The 18,187-nt window shown below is 37.4% G+C and overlaps 1 long non-coding RNA gene across 1 annotated transcript; it reads left to right on the forward strand.

Annotated features, from left to right (window-relative positions):
• Positions 1–240: 240 nt before the first annotated feature.
• Positions 241–11,404, forward strand: LOC147622225 (uncharacterized). The gene is made up of 2 exons (XR_015269732.1): positions 241–347; positions 11,114–11,404. It is a non-coding gene; the product is annotated as an uncharacterized LOC147622225 (long non-coding RNA).
• The last annotated feature ends 6,783 nt before the right edge of the window (positions 11,405–18,187 follow it).

The following is an 18,187-nucleotide window of genomic DNA, read 5'->3' on the forward strand; positions in this document are numbered from 1 at the left end:
CCAGCTCATGTAGCCAGGTTCACACTATGGATAAAGAAGGAGAGTACTTTCCCTTGTAGTATGTGCTCTTAACTCTTTATGTTACTGGTTGTAGACAAGAGAAGAAGATAAAAGAAAATTCATCCACTTATCTCTCTCATGCATTTCTCTCTCTCTCTCTCTTGTATATCTCTCTCTCTTGTGTGTGGGTGTGTGTGTGTGTGTGTGTGTGTGTGTGTGTGTGTTTGGTTGCAAGGAACTAAAGTAACTCAAGCTCTCATCCTCTCTTTGAAATCTCTTTTATCAGAGCTCCAGTTCATTGTGAGAGCTTAGGAGGCAAGAAAAAGGCCAGCAAGGAAGTAGTAAGGGTATTTCCATCTCTTTTCCTCTTTGATTTTGGAGCAACACCTTCGATAGTTGTGAGAGCTATAGGCAGATAGGAAAGTCATTGTCTCATATCAAGGCATCCTCTTAGTGAAGGAAGAAGTCCATATTATGTATAGTTAACATAGTTAAGTAAGTTTTTACACGTTTCGGCATGATTCGGGTGCGTTTCGGGCCCCATTATTTTGGCTCTACAAGTTTTTTATAGTCACTGTATGAAGTGTCGATTTTGACTCACTATGCCCAATTTCTTGTTCAGTGCAAATTCATGCAAAATTTTGGTTATAGGACAATCTGTGCATAGAATCTAAATGTTATAGGTGTTGGCGGTGGATGTATGTGTATGTGACTGGTTCACATACAGTGGTATCATAACAAGTTTACAATACCACTCTAGAGGTTACAACAGATTTGTTGCAAAAAGTGCAGAAGTTTTTTTACAAGCATTGTTTGGTAAGTTGCTGCAAAGTAAAGATGTCTAAAAGTCTATCACATATTATGAGTGAGAAGCTAGACAAGAATGACTTCCAGACATGGAAGTTCAGGATGACCAATTTCCTTATTGGAAAAGGATACTAGGAGTTCATCACAAGTGATGAATAGGAGCTAGAGATTGCTAAAGAAAATTCAACCCCTCAACAACTATAGGCATATAAAGCATGGCATGAAAAATCTAGAAAGGTGTTGTATTGGTTGTCTCTCAGTGTGACAAATTCTATGATTATACATATACAAGATGGAAAAATGCCTAAGGAGACGTGGGACAAATTGGTGAAGATGTATAGCACAAACACCCAAGCTCAGAAGATATAGCTAAGGCATGAGCTACAAAATGTGTCCAGAGGAAAGCTGAGTATAAATGACTACTCAATGAAGGTTACAAGTCTTGCACATACCCTTGCGTCTATTGGATCACCAGTAGATGATGTTGATAGGGTGTGTGTAACATTGAATGATCTTGACAAAGAATACAGCCAATTTCAATCCTCCATCGAAGTTCAAGAGGACTTTCTCGACTTTTAGGAATTAATTTCTCTTCTCATCCATGAGGCGATAAATATTAAGGGAGGTTCATCCTCTAGAAATATAATTGAGTAGCCCTTCTACTCAATTACAGGTAGAGGCAGAGAGATATCATCATCTAGAGGCCAAGGTGGAGGCTATTTTAGAAACAAAAATGATGGACAGGATAACAAGATTTAAATGTAAAAACAAGTGGAAGAGGCCGCTCTAGAGACACTGGGGAGCCAGAGGGGCCGAGGTGGTTGGCAAAGAAATCAAAATGCAAATAACATAGAGATAGGGGGAGCCAAAGGGGCTGAGATGGTTAGCAAAGAAATTAGAGTATTATTAGTATCTCAAATGAGGACACATGACAAAGGACTACTATAAAAAATGTAGAATGATATTAAAAGTGGAAAGTTGCAACAAGGTAACTATGCATCAAGTAAACACGGTGGTAATAACAAAAGCGAGCGGCTTCAGTTCCACCAACAGGAGTTGTGTCAGGATCTGGAGATGTTTGGTATGTAGATTCCGGTGCCTCTTACCACATGACCAGTCATGGTGAATGGTTTAAAGACATGTAGAAAATGATAAAACCAAGTTATGTAGAATTGATGATATTGCGCATCCCATTGAGTATGTTGGTAAAGTGCCATTGTCCATGCGCAGGATGACAAAATGAAGTACTTTGCAAATATACTTCATGTTTCAAATATTATAAAGAACATGGTTTTTGTTGGACAGATGGTTGAGCAGGGTCTCCAAGTAAGGTTTAATTTTGAAGGGTGTTACTTCAAAAATCAATGCCACTTGGTTGCAAAGGGTAATAGAAATGGCAGGATGTTTATTTCCTTTGTATGTTCCTACATGAAAAGCATGTTAGTGCAAGGCCATTGGTTGTTATACATTCGGATGTATGGGGACTGACCACCAAGACTACAAAAATTACAAGTTGCATTATATTTATTGATGATCACACTAGGAAAGTGTGGGTTTATTTTATGAAGGAGAAAATTGAGGTGTTTTCTCACTTTCAGACATTTAAAGCCTTAGTTGAGAAGAAAAAAGATATGCAAATCAAATTTCTAAGATCGGATGGTGGGGGAAAGTATTTTTCCAATGAGTTCAATGATTTCTTCAGAATGCAAGAACTCAAGAGACAATTTATATGTAGATACATTCCGCCAACAAAATGGTATTGTAGGAAGGAAAAATAAGCACATTGCATAAGTGACACATGCCTTCATGTTTGAAAAGAATATGCTAGATTATTTTTTTATAGAAGTCGGCTTTGTACATTATGAATAGGAGACCCCCACTACAGTCGTTCATGGTATGATGCCTAATATTATGAGACTGACAGGAAACACTATAAGGTAAGACTAGAAAAGATTATTTATATGTAAAAGGTTTGCATATAAAGAAGGTTCAGGGGATTTCAAATTGGAAATACGAAAGCATGGTTAATAGACATTAAGGTTAAAGTAAAAGGGAAGTAGATGGTGCACAAGGGAAGCACAAAGGCCACAAAAGTAGGCTCCCTCTTCTAGGGGTAGTTGAGGAGGCATTGGAGAGTGAAAGGCCATGCCTAGCCAATGAAAGGTCAAGGGGCTGAAGTTGGAAGGTCATGCATCACATAGGCCTATATAACCATGTGTTTAGAGTCCATTTGGGATATGGTTGGGTGGAGAATCAAAGATCTAGTTTTACAAGTCCTCAAGCTTATAATGCAAGGAGCATTACATTTGAACATAAGATACATGCATAAAACTAGTTGTTTCGCACTTGAAAGTGTTTGGGTGTATTGCATATGTGCATGTTCCCGATAAAGTGAGAATAAAATTGGACCCAATGGCAAAGAAATGCATCTTCAGTGGTTATGCTTTGGAGAAGAAAGGTTATAGATGTTATAATCCTACCACTCGTGTGATGTAAGTACACAGAGGTGTTGTTTTTTATAAGATGAATTGTTGATATATCCCAATGAAGACAACAAAAGATGGAGGTATAAGAAGTAATGATACTGCCCCACATGTAGAGCAGCAAACAAAGGTGCTTAATGGACCTGGAGAGTCCTCTAGCAGTGAATCCAATGTTAGTCCATGGTCAGGTAGGTCAAGGATAGATGTAGATACACATGTATCATGCATAGGGGAGGAAAAGATATATCAACCTTTGTGCATGATCTCTCAACAAGTCACTCACATGTGAATGGTCACTCCAATGGCTCTGAGCAGAACCTTGATGATGAGCTTGGAATTTTGTCAAGGGTTACTCCTAGTGCAAGGAGAACTAGGGTTGTTTTAAGGACACCTAGCATTTGATCAAAGTGGCAGGTCTATGAGTTAGATACCTTGTAGGTAGGTTGAGATATGATGGACATACAACCCACCGTTATGCTTACATGGTTAAAGCAGTACAAGATTTGGAGCCAGGATTAGAGCCCACTTGTTTTGAGTAGGCACTTGGAAATAAAAAATGGGAAGATACCATGAATTAGGAGATGGTAGCATTGGATGCAAATACAACATGGGAGTTAGTGCCTTTGCCTAAAGAAAAGAAGGAAATTAGATGTTAGTGGGTGTATAAGGTCAAGAATAATGTAAATGGATCAATGATCATGTATAAGGCAAGATTGGTTGCGAAGGGTTATGTGCAGACCTATGGCATTGACTATGAGGAGAGGTGTGAGGAGCATTTTTGTGATGCATGCAGATGGAACCTAGGTAAGCCCAAAGGAGGAAAAGGCAGAGTGCAAAGAGTGGATGTGGTTTTGGTAGGTCATGTCATGGGAAATGGAAAATGCATGTGAATGTATGGTGGATGGTGATGAGAATGAGCTATGGTTGATGATGTCCCTGGTAATGGTGCATGGCCATATGCGTCACATGGTAAGCATATCCATTTGGCAATGGACATCTACTGCGGATGTTAGTCTAAAGAAGATGGATATGAATGATCATTGGATGCTTATGATGTGAAGATGGTGGGGGATGTGAAAATGTATATGAGATAGTATTAGGGATGTCCCATAATTGATCATATACATAGTGATGATGCATGGCCATGTGCATTTAGTACCCACACATAGTTCCACTTGGCAGCCATGGGGAGTTCATAGAAGAGTTGGGGAGAGGCCAAAAAAGGCAAGAGTAGAAAATGGAAACAAGGGAGTTCCCAATTGGGGGTGTGCGTGCATTTTTCTGTAGTAGAGAGAAGGGGGAAAAAACGACGATGGACAGAGACTGAGAAAAAGGAGCATCTGCAATAGAATTGAAAAAGAAGATAGGGACCTGAGTGAGAAGGTGCTGAGTAGGCAAAGAACCAACAAGCTTGGGGATGCCCCAAGACCAAGGTGAGTAAATGCTTTTTTCCAAGAATTCATGAGGATTTGAAGCTTGGGTCAGTTCAGTATCTGTAACTTTTGTTGGGAATTAGTCGTGGATGTTTCCTCTATCCTCCTTCAACCCATAATTTTAGGAATTTAGACATAGTTATCTACCATAGCTTCAATCGTTGGAGGGGAATCAGTTTTTGTGAGGAAAAATCTCAGCACATTATTTTTAGGAGACTGAGTTAGACAAATCTGGTCAAGGGACGTGAAGTGATCATGCAAGTTAAAGTTTTGTGAAGGTTTTTGATGGGAGTTACAAGTTCTCAAGGGAAGCTTGAAAGCTTTGTGAGTTTGGGTGAGCTTGAGGGTGTGTAGATTTGAGAATATACCAAATGTATTGTTGTTTTGTGTGTCAAGATCATCGAGATGATACATAATTCATTTAGAAGAGCTAGGGGAGAAGGGAAGCTGACAATTTAAAGAGTTTTTAATCCATTCAGAACAAAGGGTGGTTAGGTATTTAGAGGATCATCTAGGAGGTTGAGTGCCCTAGAATCTCTGAGGTGTAGCTCTGTTGGAATGCATTCAGAACCTAGTTCTACTGCTCATTGCTATCTGAAGTTGAAGACCCCCAAAGAAAACTATAGTTGAGGCTTGATGCTGTGAGAGTGAAGATTAAGCTGAGTACCTATTGTGAAGGCTCCTCCCTTTTTATGTTTTTTGTTCTTGTTTATTAAAGATCGTGTCTTAGGGAAGTGGAGATTTATATGTCTTTTCAAGTGAGGAGATAACAGGGGATATGACTTGAATAAGTTGTATATGGTATGAGGGTGCTTAGGCCCTAGAATCCTTGAGAGGTGCAGCTCTGCTGGAACTTAGATGCATTCAGAACATGGTTCTACTTCTCATTGCTATCCAAAGTTGAAGACCCCCAAAGAAAACTACAAATTACATCATTGAGGCTTGATGCTATGAAAGTGAAGATTATGCTGTGAAGACTACTTTTGCTAAGTTCCTGTTGTGAAGGTTCCTCTCTTTTTATGTTTTTGTTCTTCTTTGTTTAACACCATGTCTCAGGGCAGTTGAGATTTATATGTTTTTGTAAGTGAGGAGATAAGAGGTGATATGACTTGAATAAGTTGTATATGGTATGATAATATTATATGATGAGATGTAGGAAAGGGTGTGTTTTGTTCTGGATGATATTGTTGAGCTAGGTCAATTATGAGAGCATCATTAGTTTGTGTTGAATCATATGAGATCAATATTAACAAGTTGTTTTGGGTTGAGATATGCTAAAAGATACCATTTGGGATTGAAGATCTGAGTGTTTGAGTGTCAGAGTTGGGTCAAACCTAAATGGGATTTGTGAGAGATGCTATATTGGTTGAAATGATTGAGGTGTCTAGATGTGTTAGCTAAAGGACAGAGGATATCAAATGAATTTATTGGTGCTTTAGAGTTGATGATTTAGGAGCCCCTTATTTTGGTAGCAATATATCTTACTCCTGTGTGGTGTCTGGTGGTGTTATAGAGGCCATCACCTAGAGCCGTCACACCAGTTGTTGTTGCGACAATGGCAATCGTGAGAGTTGTCATTGCTATGGCTACAGCGAAGGGTTGGTCTTTACATTAGATGGACGTAAATAATGCTTTCTTGCATAGTGATTTGCAAGAGAATGTATACACGATGTAGTCCCACCAATTTACAAAGAATCTGGTTTCAGTTGGCGAGATGATTGAGCAGGGTTTGTAGGTTCTGATGGTTATTATGTTGAAGACTTTAAAGACAAGTGCAGGTTGGTTGCAAAAGGCAACAGAGTGGGCAGAATGTTTACATTGAATGTAAACATGCCTGAAGTGAGTGTTGCGATGTTTGCAAATGGTTCAAGAATTGTTACAGACACAAACATTTGGCATAAAAGAATTGGATATGTGAATGTGCAGAGAATGAAGTCTATGCAGACTAAAGGAATTGTGACAGGGCTGCCAAAGATTAAAGTTGAAGGTATGCAGAAAAAATGTGAAGCATGCCAATTTGGAAAGCGAACAAAGCATGTATTTTCACGTAATAGAAATGTGAGCAGAAATGCACTAGATGTTGTGCATTCAGATGTATGGGGTCCTACGAAGACCATGTCTATGGGAGGCTGCAGGTATTATGTGACATTTATTGATGACCACACAAGGAAAGTGTGGGTATACTTCATGAAGGAGAAGAGTGAGGTGTTCACTCATTTTTAGAATTTCAGAGTTATGGTTAAAAAGTAAACAAGGAAATATGTAAAGTGCCTAAGGTCAGAGATGGAGGGGGAGAGTACTTCTCCAATGAGTTCTCTGAATTTTTGAAGAAGAATGGTATTCGGAGACAGTTTACATGTAGATACACTTCGCAGCAAAATGGAGTTGCTGAGCGGAAAAACAGGCACATTGCTAAGATTGCACGAGCATTGATGGGAGAGAAGAATATGCCGCATAGCTATTGGGCTGAGGCTATTTCTATAGCAGTTTACATCATGAACAGGACTCCAACTGCAGCCATACATGATGTAACTCTAGAGGAGAAGTTTACTGGCAGAAAACCCGATTTGTCTCATCTGAAAGTCTTTGGATGCATTGTATATGTGCATGTGCCAGATGAGCTGAGAACTAAGCTAGATCCAAAAGCTGAAAAATGTGTGTTTATTGGGTATTCCCTTGAGCAAAAGGAATACAGGTGTTATAATCGTGCTACACGTGAGTTGAGGGTAAGCAAGGATGTTGTTTTTGATGAGATGAGCAGCTGGTATGCTGCTGAAAAAAAAGCTGTTGGGGCTGATGTGAGTGGAAATGTGGTTGCACAGAATGTAAGTCAGCAATCACAGTCTTTGAGTGGACCAGGAGAGTCCTCATCTAGTGGTTCAGTTGATAGACCATGGAGTGGCAGGCTGCGTCATAATACCAATCCTGCAAATGTGATTAGTACATCACATAAAGGCAAAGAGAAAGTGGTTGAGCCCCTTAGTATGCCTGACATTTCTGCAGGGCATTCTTATGTGTTGAGTCTAGTGGCTCAGAGATGAGCCTTGATGAGGATCTTGGGATACCAGCTATGAGAACACTTGGTGTAAAGAAGGCTATGGAAGCCATGAATGCAAAGCTGCAAAGATCTGAGAGAGTGAAGAATCCTGTGCAGAGGTTTACCTATGATGGTTATGTGGCACATAAATATGCATACATGGCAAAATTTGTGCAGGTTTGTGTAGGTTGTAGAGCCCACATGCATTGATGAGGCTGTTGGAAATGTGTGTTGGGAGAAAGCTATGGATGAGGAGATGGATGCACTATATGGAAATGAGACTTGGGATTTAGTGCAATTGCCTGAAGGAAAGAAAGCCATTGGATGCAAGTGGGTGTACAAAGTAAAGCATAACAGTGATGGAAGCATAAGCAGGTACAAGGCTAGATTGGTAGCCAAAGGATATGCACAGACATATGGCATTGATTATGAGGAAACTTTCAGCCCAGTTTCCAAGATGGCAACAGTGAGAGTTGTGATAGCAGTGGCTGCGTCAAAGAAATGGTCTTTACATCAGATGGATGTAAAGAATGCATTCTTGCATGGGGATTTGCAGGAAGAGGTGTATATGTTGCAGCCACCTGGTTATGAGGATGTGAGTCACCCCGAGCATGTTTGCAGGTTGAAGAAAGCCTTGTATGGCTTAAAACAAGCACCAAGAGCATGGTCTGACAAGATTTCTGAATATCTTGTCACTATTGGCTTTCATGTAGCCAATGCAAATTTCTCGCTGTATGTGAGACATAGTGATAGAGGGGTTGTGCTTGCTGTCATCTATGTAGATGACTTGATCATTACGGGGGACCATGATGTAGAGATCTTTGATGTAAAGATCTTGCTTAGACAGAAGTTTGAGATGAAGGATATGGGGGAGCTCAGATATTTCTTAGGCATTGAGGTGATTAGGTCACCACATGGTATTGGATTACTGCAGAGACAGTATGGCTTGGACATGTTGTCCAAGTATGGTATAATAGGCTGTAAGCCTATCTCAGTGCCATTGGATCAGAATGGCAAGTTGAGTGCAAATTCAGGAGAGATTTTGGAGAATCCTACTATGTATAGGCACATAGTAGGAAGCTTGATCTACATGACGATCACCAGGCCAGATTTGAGCTATGATGTTGGGTTGGTGAGTCGGTTTATGCAGGTTCCTCGAAAGCCCCATTTGGATGCATTGAGACGCATACTCAGATATGTGAGGTCTACTTTGCATTGTGGACTATTTTATGAAACTGGGACAGAGATATGTGTACATGGGTACACAGATGGGTACACAGATATGCTGATTGGGCTGGTAGTATCTCAAATAGAAGATCTACTAGTGGCTTCATGTGCTGTTGTGACTTGGAGCAACAAGAAGCAGCCTACGGTTGCTCTATCCAGTACAGAGGCCGAGTATAGATGTGCTGCTGTGACAGCATGTGAGGTAGCTTGGTTGAGAAAGCTACTTGTAGATTTGGGTCTATCAGTGGATAGACAAGTTGTCATTTTCTGTGACAACATTAGCAGTATACAGTTGGCCAGGAACCCAGTTTTTCATGCTCGCACGAAGCATATAGAGGTCCACTACCATTTTGTCAGAGAGAAGGTTTTGGCAGGAGACATTGACCTTGTTTATGTCAGCACACAGGATCAGGTCGCTGACATCTTCACCGAAGCATTGGGTACAGAGAAGCTCCGCAGATTCAGGGCTTCGCTTGGTGTACATGAGATGGAGTTGAGGTCGAGGGGGAGTATTGAGATATCGAGCTCATCTAGTGAGGCGGTGGACATGACCCGCCTAGGGGATAGGCCCCACACTTACACCACTAGCATGGTTGGTGAGATCATGGGTGATATGCGGCTAGTGGGATGATAGGCTGTGTGACAGCCATTCTAGTAGAGACTGGTGCATAGTTATAGTGCCAGCTCATTTAGTTGGGTTCACACTATAGAGAACCCTAGTATGTACTTGGTTGAGTACCTTTTCATATTGTGTGTACTCTTATCTTTGTATATGGTGTGTTGAGTGTTGTGTGAAGAAGAAGAAGATTTTCAGCCTCTCACCTTGTGTGTTCTCTTTTAGGGTTTTGTGAGTGTGTGTGTGCTTGCAAGAGCTCAAGCTCTCTTGTCCCCTGCATCTTTTCAATCTAGGTGTACACAAGTTTACTAAGGTTAGATACCCTATTGACAGGTTAAGATATAATGGTTATATAGCCCATCACTATGCTTACATACATTGATAGTGTCTCAGACTAGCAGAGAGGTTCTTAGATACATAAAGTCCACCGTTGATTATTTCTATCAGGCTAGCAGAGAGATACTTGGGTGTATTAGAGTTGTGGCATAATTATAGTGCCATCTCATGAAGTTTGTTCACACTATGGACCGACCAGTGTATCTTATAGTAGTAGAGTAGTTTCCCTTATAGTATGTACTCTTATCTCTTTATGTTATGGTTGTACTCTTATCTCTTTATGTTATGGTTGTAGTAGATAAGAGAAGAGAATAGAAGAAATTCATCTATCCATATCTCTTGTGTGCTTGTCTACTCTTATGTGTGTGTTTGTTGTGGTATGTGAAGTATAAACATTCTTCAAAATTGATATCGTGTTTGCATCTATCATTTCCCACTTTAATCCTCCTTGTTTGTTTATCGATTTTCTTAGAGTTGTATGGACTATGGCAAAGAATTGAAAATAACTTGTAAAGTAAATTTGATGTGGGAACACATACCTAAATTGGCATTCTCTTTTATATAGACTCAAATATTTAATACTCAAGTCGTATTTTCTACTTTAGCATTTAAACTCTATAATGTGAGAATGTAAGGTAGTAGACGAGTTCATTTTAAGGGGTGTTCATTTTAAGGGGTGATAATTTATAGGAATTCAAAAAAATCTACCAAATCTGTAAAAGAAAGGGTGAAATTAGGTTGTATACAAATATAAGCCTACTTCTCAGTAAAAGAATTCACAGTGGATTTTATAATATACCATTTTAAAGAAAGTGGAATTTAAAAATTAAAAGGAATTTAAAAATTATTTCAATGCATGTGACATGAGATCTTTTTCATAGTTAATCCTAAATCCTAACCTTTCCACCTATTTTGCATGCTACACACTAAATGTTTGCTAGGTTTTTTAATGTCGATACATTGCGATAGTGTTATGGAAATGAGAATTATGGAATTAATTATGGAATTATTTGATATTTTATGTGATATTTATGGTACGCTCATTTGCCATATGGTCGTGACTGGCTACACGCGAGAAGTCGTGACTGGCTACATGCGAGAGCATGGAGCAGTGGTCGCATTGTGTTGGGCAGACACGCGAGATTTAATGTGTCTTGTGTTTTTTGGTGAGCAGATCAGTGCATGGATTAGTGTGGGTGCAATGGATTTTGGCCGATGCACTGCCGTCATATTTTGATGTGCAACGATGGTCACCTGCCCATAGTTTCATGTAATTTAATTGCTACAATTTTAATGTAAATATACGAGCTTGGGGACCAAGTTACTTTTTTATATTAATGGCCCAAAGTGGAATGTATCAAGCTATATTTGTGAGCACTTGCTTTTTGCTAATACATAAATACATGCATGAGGAAGCATGCTCACTCATGCATGGGGGGAGATTGAACCCCCACTCTTTTTGTCATGCACAGTTGCTTTATTTATCTTCTTCTTGTTTATTTGAAAAGCATGAAGCTATGGTTATGGAAGGTTATTGACAGTATCATACAACATTTGAATCCATATCTATTTCATATAAGTATGAGTCACATGTGGGGTTTACATTTACTCATCATCAAGATGAAGTCCAAAAGTTGTACAAATAGAAATGTGATATCTAGATGCATGCATGTTTTTCTATGGATCGTAAATGTTTACATTTACTCATTATCAAGAAGACGAAGTCCAAAAGTTGTACAAATAGAAATGTGATATCTAGATGTATGTGTAAAAGTGTGTAAAAACTCATAAGAGTGGAGGCACTTGTTTGGGTACCTCATCCTAGCTATGTTGGGGTTTTTTTTCAAGTTGATGTGAAAAATATGTATGAGCTTAATGTTTAAATGAAATAAAATGTAGAAGTTTCTTGTCCTAATAGCCGTTGGAGTACTTCTAGAGTGGTCTTGAAATGGCCTCGGGAGGGGGGGCATGGGGTGTAGTTGTGTTGAAACATTTAAGAGGCACATACCTCAATTTTCTTCCATAAGTCTTCTTCATATCCAAGCGGTTATTTTCTATCAAACATTATGTCTTCAATGCCTCCTCTTATTGCTCATGCTTGAATCAATCACACCAATGGAAACATTTTTAGATTTATTAAAAAATGCATTAAAAAGTTTTTTCCATGCATATCATTGTGAAGTACATCGCATATAGTAGACATGAAGCCATGGATCTGATTGTAAACTTTGGGTAACCACTCAAGGTATTTGGTATGTAAGACTAATAAAGTCAGTATAGGTGGCATAGACAAGATCCATCCCCCCAAGCCAAAGTGTACCATTGCTAGAGATTATTGGAGCCATTTCAAGTTTAAAAGATTACCATTGGCTCATGTGTATGCCAAAGAAACACAAATGGACCAACAAAACTTGGATAATAAAAATTAAGGCATGTGACCTCAAGAGCTATAACATCCCCATTGTTTCCCTTAAAGATATTTCCATCATAAAACTCATCTTTGAATGAGTTCTTGGTGAATTTAACCTTTAACACAATGCCTAAATTCCCAAAGGCTAGGCATGTGTCAAAAGTAGACTGCAAATCTCTCTCGCATAAAATATTCATTGAGGTAGCTAAATCCCTAGCTTACATGAAGGTAGATCCCTTATACTGTTCACTTATTTATGTAGACCTAGAGGTATTACCTAGCTTGATTCACTTTGACGAGCTCTCTCCTCATGTTAAGGGGGGGAAATAATAGAGGAAGCAGGTTCTACCATTGAGGCTTGAGACTTGAAGCTTTGGTGCATTTGATGTGTTGGCTAAAACCCACACCTTAGCTCATAAGGTATCAACAATTATCTCTAACAACTTTATTGCATCCATGTATCTCAAGATCCTTCAACGCGTAGGCCTTCAAGAACAATTCTACTAACTTTAGTTTTCCAAGTTTCTTGAATACTTGGATGTGATGCATGCAAAGCCCTCAAATTTACTTAACTCAAGCAAGAGTATGTTAAAGCTATTGGCACTCTTGAAAGTTTGTCAGCTATGTATCCTCCATCTTTAGAATAGGGGCTCTGATATTGTCACTAAAGCATCAAAGCTTGGGCTTCAATAGCTCTCTCTCTCTCTCTCTCTCTCTCTCTCTCTCTCTCTCTCTCTCTCTCTCTCTCTCTCTCTCTCTCTCTCTCTCTCCTCTTATCTATCATAAATATATAAGATCATTTAGAATTTTGTATTTATCAAAATACTTTTAAAATTTTGATAAATTGTAAATATTAATTTCTAAAATTTTAATGAACATCTAAGTTTGAAAACATTAGATTATTCTATATTTTATGTAAGATTGTAAATTTTAGAAGAATATCTAGGATGTGTGTGTAAGAATGCACACACAATACAAGGATGTGTGTGTAAGAATACACACACAATAGAGAACACAATACAACGCACTGAATTACTGAAAGAAGTGGAGAGTAAACAATACAAAGCACTGAATTACTGAAAGAAGTGGAGAGTAAACAATATTACTACTTGCAAACTTGATTACAAATTGATGGTTGTCTGCCCACCTGTGTTGTGCTTCAAGTAAGGAGCTTTGATGGCGATCTTAATACTATTTATTATTTATTATTTATTGATTATTATGTTCATTTTACACAGTATCTCTCAAAAGCCTAGAATGCAAAAGCACACTAGGCCATAGCGAGTTAGATGCATCACACGATGATCCACAAGAGATTAAAATGTAATATTTTAACTTTTTATATATTTTTATTTACTTTCAAAAAATAACTAATTAAATTTAATTGATCTAACATAAAATATTTAAGCATACAAAAATATAAATATATCTAATAAAAATTATCTATTAAAAATATTTAAATTAATCTATTAAATCTATCTAACTTTATCTATAACAAAAATTCTAAAATTAAACAACAAAAGAATTTGATTTTTTAACCTACAGAATTAAACATGAATAATACATAACAAAAACCTAAATAAGAATTAAAGCTTACTTACCTAAATTTTAAATTTTTTAATGTGAATAAACATTACAAATGCACTACAAAAACCTAATTAAGAACTAAAACTTAATTACCTAAAAGCTCTCAAATAGTTGGAATAATTGTATCTCATACGCTGACATTTATCATACGAAATAAACTATCATTTGATATAATCTATCGGTCAGTATAATCTATCATATGATATTCGTACGATATCTATCTAATAATACATTTTTTTTAACAGTAAAAAATCTATAATACTCGTATGATAGAATTATCTTATAAAATATATCTTCATACGATAAAAACTCTAGCATACGAGATCTTACATGATAGAATCTATCTTATGATAAAATCTATCCTACAATATTCGTATGATAAAATTAATCTTTGAACGATATCATACAAAAATCTATCTTATTATATTGTACAATAGAATTTATCTTACAATAAATTCTTTCATATGTTAGAATTGGGATAAATTTTATATTTCACGTATTATTCCATGAAGCCCCAAATTTTATAGAATAATTCATTTTTTGATTGCTCAAATTAATGCAACCTAGGCATAGTTTATTTCCACATCATTCAATTAATGGCAAATATGATTAGAAACTTTATTTGGTGTTGTGCTAATACACATTCAATGGTAAAATTTGATGCATCACCATGTGAACATGGAAGATTATATCATATCTTGGAGCTTGTAAGTATGGGTACATTAACTAATATTGAGCTTGTCATATACATGTAGTAAAAGCTGAATCCAAAAAATTATCAAGAATCATCCATTGATATGTGTGGTTGCATAAAGTTTGTTAATAAGATACAAAAAATATTGTTGATGGAAAAGGAATACAAACTTGTCAGCCAAAACACAATGATAAATTTCTATACTATTACGAGCATCATGGCTAAATCTTCTTGCTCAATGGCAATGTACTTCATCTCTACATCATTTTATTGATGACTAGTAAAGCTAATTAAAAAGTCTAGTTGGTGCTCTCTAGGTTTTACTAATACACATTCAATTACAAAATTTGATGCATTGATACTCATGAAAGGTTGAATCTCATCTTTGAGCTTTGTATTGCATGCTTGAGGTTGTCATATATATGTTGGTATTTGTTTGTCTACAACAACTTGTATAGATATTTTGTGAGGTTAGTATAGAAGATTATAAATTTTTTAAAGTAATGAACATGTCCCATGAAGCGTTGCACCCCTTTGTAATTAGTTAGAGGTGGTAACTCCACTATCAATTAACAAGCATAAATACCATTATTAGATATGATATATCCAAAGATAACTTGCTTCTTATCTCAAACATGGCATTTCAATGGGTTGAGTGAGATACGGTATAATTGACACTTTCAAAGAATTTTCACAAACATGCTAAGTTTTCCTTCCCACACTTGAGTTAACACAAATAGTATTAATGGATAATTTGAGTAATTTTGAAAGATAATCCTTGTGATACATACTTGTTAGTCATCAAAATGTTACAAATGCATTGGTAGACTAAACATTGTGATTGTATAAACATACACCCCACATTTTTTAGAAGTAGCCTTATGCTGCTGATTTATCAAACCTAGGAGCACTTGGTTAAACTTGATATTCCATCTTGAAGCTATAAGCATTCTTTCCTTAAAAACTTATTAGCACATTCTCTAAGTGTTAAGGGATAGTGACCTTGAATAGTGACTGCGTTAACCTTTTTTAATTCCACACAAACTTGAATCGTGCCATTCTTCTTTGGCACAATCACTATGGGTCTAATACTCTAAGTGTTAAGGGATAATGACCTTGAATAGTGACTACATTGACCTTCTTTAAGTCCACACAAACTTGAATCTTTCCATTCTTCTTTGGCACAATCACTATGGGTCTAATACTCATTCTATCATGATACTCAGCCTCATATATTACATCAATAAGCTTTTGAATCTTGTCCTTGATCAATTTTCAATACTCAACATTGATAAGATTTGGATGTTGCTTCCTCTGTGTAGCCTCTATGGCACAGAGCACCAAATGTATAGTTCTGATTAAAAAATCCCTTGCCTTTGATGTTTTTGGTTCTGGATTTTTGTCCCTCTCAACGCCATAGCCCAATTACAAAACAGACATAGAGCCGCAACTCATGCTGAGAGGTGTAGCCAAAAGTATAAGCATAGAGGATCCTCAAGAAATAGCCCAATCACTCCTTGAGCACACTCTGCCCAATAACAAGAGAAGGAAGCTCAATATTGTAAGAAAGCTTTTGTAAAGATGATGTATCATTTCTTATTATTATGAATACAATACAATTTTTGCAAACTTATTTTCATCAAGTATATCATTGTTTTTTCTAGTTTGTACCATCAATGTTTTTGTGAATGCATCAGAAATGACCTTGGGAGCTTGGGGGAGTAGTGCTAGAACAGTGCGAGCTGTAAAGCCCAAAATCGCACTGTTTTGGCACAGCTTCCCCAGCCCTTCAGGAGCAATTCTGATGCATTCGATGATAAATAATGTATTTTTACACATGATTAAAGGTATTTTTATCTTGTAAATTACTGTTTCTCATAATCAATGTACTCAACTTGATCAAAAATGATTCTGAGTGGCTGGGGGAGCAGTGCCAGAACAGTGCAAATTTTGAGCCTGCACCGCTGCTATAGAGCCCAAATTCGCACTATTCTGGCATAGCTTCCCCAGCCCTCCAAGAGCAATTCTGATGCATTGGATGACAAATAATGTATTTAAATTATACATGATTAAAGGTATTTTTATTTTGTAAATTACTATTTTTATAATTAATGTACTCAACTTCATTATATGCATCAGAAATGATCCTGAGTGGCTGGGGGAGCAGTGCCAAAACAGTGTGAATTTTGAGCCTGCACCGTCGTTGCATAGCCTAAATTCACACTGTTCTAGCATAGCTTCCTCAGTCCTCCAGGAGAAATTCTGATGCATTGGATGACAAACAATGTAATTTTACACATGATTAAAGCTGTTTTTATCTTATAAACTATTGTTTTTCACAATTAGTGTAAACTTTATTATAAATGCATCAGAAATGATCCTGACTTGCTGGGGGAGCAGTGCCAAAACAGTGTGAATTTTGAGCCTGCACCGCCGCTATAGAGCCTAAATTCGCACTGTTCTGCATAGCTTCCCCGGTCCTCCAGGAGCAATTCTGATGCATTGGATGATAAACAATGTAATTTTACACATGATTAAAGCTATTTTTATCTTATAAACTATTATTTCTCACAATTAGTGTACTCAACTTCATTACAAATGCATCAGAATTTAGAAATGATCCTGAGTGGCTGGGGAGCAGTGCACCAAAACAGTGCGAATTTTGAGCCTGCACTGCCGCTGTAGAGCCTAAATTCACACTGTTCTGGCATAGCTTCCCTAGTCCTCCAGGAGCGATTCTGATGCATTGGATGATAAACACTATATTTTTACATATGATTAAAGGTGTTTTCATCTTATAAACTAATATTTCTCACAATTAGTGTGCTCAACTTCATAAATGCATCAGAAATGATCCTTAGTGGCTGGGGAAGCAGTGCCAGAACAGTGCAAATTTTGAGCCTTCACCGCCGCTGCAGAGCCTAAATTCGCACTGTTCTGGCATAGCTTCCCCAGTCCTCCAGGAGCAATTCTGATGCAGTGGATGACAAACAATGTAATTTTACACATGATTAAAGCTGTTTTTATCTTATAAACTATTGTTTCTCACAATTAGTGTACTCAACTTCATTATGCATTAGAAATGATCCTGAGTGGCTGGGGGAGCAGTGCCAGAACAGTGCGAATTTTGAGCCTGCACCACCGCTGCAGAGCCTAAATTTGCACTGTTCTGGCATAGCTTCCCCGGTCCTCCAGGAGCAATTCTGATGCATTAGATGATAAACACTATATTTTTACACATGATTAAAGGTGTTTTTATCTTATAAACTACTATTTCTCACAATTAGTGTGCTCAACTTCATTATAAATGCATCAGAAATGATCCTGAGTGGTTGGGGGAGCAGTGCCAGAATAGTATAAATTTTGAGCCTCCACCACCGCTGCAGAGCCTAAGATGATAAAATGAGTAACTTCAAGATACATTTCACTAAACAAAGATCATAATCAACCGTCATAATTTTAGAAACATCAAATATGAACCAAAATTCATCCACATATTACATAAAAAAGAGAAGAATGTCCATATAGATAAAGCCGACATGTACAAAAAAAAAGAA

This window comes from Cibotium barometz, chromosome 29 (genome assembly GCF_041138505.1).
Source record: "Cibotium barometz isolate CiBa-2024 chromosome 29, ASM4113850v1, whole genome shotgun sequence".
Classification (NCBI taxonomy): Eukaryota; Viridiplantae; Streptophyta; class Polypodiopsida; order Cyatheales; family Cibotiaceae; genus Cibotium; species Cibotium barometz.